Source organism: Pteropus vampyrus, unplaced genomic scaffold (assembly GCF_000151845.1).
Source record: "Pteropus vampyrus isolate Shadow unplaced genomic scaffold, Pvam_2.0 Scaffold162, whole genome shotgun sequence".
NCBI classification, from domain to species: Eukaryota; Metazoa; Chordata; class Mammalia; order Chiroptera; family Pteropodidae; genus Pteropus; species Pteropus vampyrus.
The window spans coordinates 832,683-835,598 of NW_011888943.1; the positions used below are offsets into that span (position 1 = coordinate 832,683).

A 2,916-nucleotide genomic window follows, 5' to 3' on the forward strand; every position below is an offset into this window, starting at 1 on the left:
AGCGTGGCCGGGAGCCCACCCCGCAGAGCTTGACAGGCACCTGCCGGTAAGTGCTCCGCGGCCCGCGCACCGGTCACGAATGGCACAGGCCGAGCAGGGACTACTATTAAAATAAAATGGTTTCTTTTGCTTCCTTTACGGTTTTAAAACAGAAATACTGAAATATCAGTAACACTGTAAAATGCAGGTGTAACAGGCATCTTTACCCCCGATTTTTCGTTTAAGCCAAAGAAAACAAAAGTGGAATATTTTCAAGTATGAGATCAGTAAGAGTTTACAATTTTAATACCACCACTGCTCGTTCCTCACAGGGGGGACAGTATCTCAGCCAGCCTCGAGGCCGTGTCCAAATCCTCAGCTTGCATTTTGTGCTGATAATGAAAATGTTATTTTTGTTGGGGTTGATTGGAGTGGATATCCTAAAATAAAAGTTTTCCTCCTCATATCGAAGTGGCTGAAAAAATGCATATGCCTTTTAGAAATGTTATGATTAAGCATGTTATGATTAAGACATCTCTTACCGGACAGTTGGACAGTCTCTGAATTCAAAATTAGTCTAATATCATAAGCTCATACGGTTCAAGAAAAACCTGTGTTAACTTGTAAGGTGCTTTGAACATCATTCTGAGCTCAGAGCCCAACAAAAATAACACACACAAATATTCACTGCTGTGACTATAGTGATGTTTCTTAGGATAAACATACAGTAAATGGAGAGAGCATCCGGCATTCATGGTCTAGGGATCACACTATTTTGGGGGGCTGGTGAGCACTAAGCACCCCAATCCCACGCAAGCAATGAGCACCTCCCCAGGTCAGGCTTAGCGGGGGGCGCACATCCACTCTGTCCCCGTGTGCCTATGAGGCAGACACTATCAATGCGCCCCATCTGTAGTCCAGAAAATGGAGAATTGTTTAATCTGGTTAAGCTCTAAAATAGTAACATCCTAGAATATACAGCAAAGTATTTTCAGTTCATCCTTAAAGATGTCCATTCATTACCTATTTACTCATGGGAATGACCTTAAAAAAAAAAAGCATAAAAGATTCAGCAAAAGGACTTAGTTTATATGGGATCTTGTCAGCTCCCCCGAAGAGTCTTTATAGCAAATTAAACCCCATCACAACACATTTTAAATGACTGCCCTTAAATGAAGTGTTCTGGTGGTAATACACAATAGCAAACCCAAACTGTTGACTTTCGTTTTCGGTGGTTAGGGCCTGTTGGGGGGCGGGGGGTGGGGGGAGGTAAGGAGGTGGGGGTACTGTAGAAAGACAAAGAAGAAGAAAAACATACTCACTGGCTCTAATGATGAGGATGCTAACATGCTTTGAAACAACCCCTGGAAGTATTTCATGCTTGGACAAAAACATAAAATACGACGCAATTCCACTCTGGGCACGATAACTGAGAATTCTGTTATGGTAGAGATTCTAACACTATAAAAAGGAAAAAAAAATCAAACATCCTTAACTATTAACTTTGGTAATGACTACTACTGAAAGATGTTCTACAGTATCTCTTGGATATTGTGTCTTCAGTAAACTCAGTGTATAATCTTCAAAGCATTATTCACTGTTCGGAAGCCACTTAATTCTACTGTCCATTATATATGTTTATCAAATGCTGCAGACATGGAAGACTAAAAGATCATCCAAGTGTCCAAAGCCCAGGAAATTTAAATTAAGGAATGACAATGCATGAAAAAAGCCTTAAAACGCTCTTTCGCATACTTCCAAAATAAAAATTTTAGAAGCCATTTGTGATTTCAGTAATACATGAGGAAACAGGACACTGGAATGGTAAAAGTGGGTCTGGTCTGGACAAAGAACTTTTATGTCTGCTCCATAATATACAAGAATAACCGCCACTCTTTCTAAAGTCTTTAAAAATCAATAAATATTTTTTTAAAATAAATATTTTAAATATAACTTTCTATAGAGGAAAAAGGTGAGTCAAAAATCAGTAGGACTGTACTTTTTTATGAGCTGCAATATTCCCCACTTGGAAAATACCGCTTAAATGCCTTGGAAATGAACTTGATGATAAAGAGGCACCTGTTTAACACTTCCTGGATCACTATGGCTACAGAGCTGACTGCACAACACGGAAACAAATCAGCAACAAAGCACGGAGGCTGGAAAATCTTTGCAGCACTGGAGACGGTGCTCGTGGCTACTCACAGAGGAGACTCGCGGGGCCCTCAGCGTTGCTTCCTGGCGCTCCCCATTACCCGCCACAGGTCCTGCTGCAGTGACGGCAGAACTGCATTTACCGTCACAGCAGGGCAGTCCCTGGGGTACATTTACAAGGCTGGCCTGACGACCTTGAAAGGCTCCTCCAAACGAGGACAACAGAGCTGGCCCCATGTCCCAGGTAACATGGCATTCCAGCTCTCAAAATGAACCTGGGCCGGGAGAAAGACCTAACTGGGCCACTGTGGCCACAGCACTAAGGGACAGGTGCAAGGGCGGCAGGTGAACGCTTAAGGCCACCAGCGTGCCCGAGGCCTGTGGCCTGAGGGAGGGAAAAACACTTAGCCCAGCACTGGGGAAGGATGGAGCATTACACACGAGACTTCCTGCATTTAATTAGCATCAGCTACTGCAAACGCCCAATCTCCCCCAGCGCCCCCCGCCCCTGCTCTGGGGACCACATGGGGTGCGATCTGTCAGTGAAGCGGGGCTCACATCTCTGTGACGGGACCACAATGTTCTGCTTTGGCCACAAACTTAGAAACAAAACCAAGACAACAAACCAAAAACCCCCCACGCCCCTCCCCACACTAAAGCGACAGCACTGGGGAGCCGCGACAAACTATCTGCTTCACCTTTAACCCAAATTCCCAGAAGAAAAGTAGTTAAAAGCTTTATTTTCAATTCATTTCAAGAAGGTATTTCCTTCCTACCGAATTT

General features: G+C 43.8%; 2 protein-coding genes across 2 annotated transcripts in view; one reads left to right on the top strand and one right to left on the bottom strand.

Moving 5' to 3' along the window:
- The window catches only part of RTF2 (replication termination factor 2), a 41,780-nt gene that overhangs the window by 11,931 nt on the left and 26,933 nt on the right, over positions 1-2,916 (bottom strand). The gene's annotated exons all lie outside the window — the stretch shown is intronic.
- The window catches only part of GCNT7 (glucosaminyl (N-acetyl) transferase family member 7), an 11,863-nt gene that overhangs the window by 608 nt on the left and 8,339 nt on the right, over positions 1-2,916 (top strand). The gene's annotated exons all lie outside the window — the stretch shown is intronic.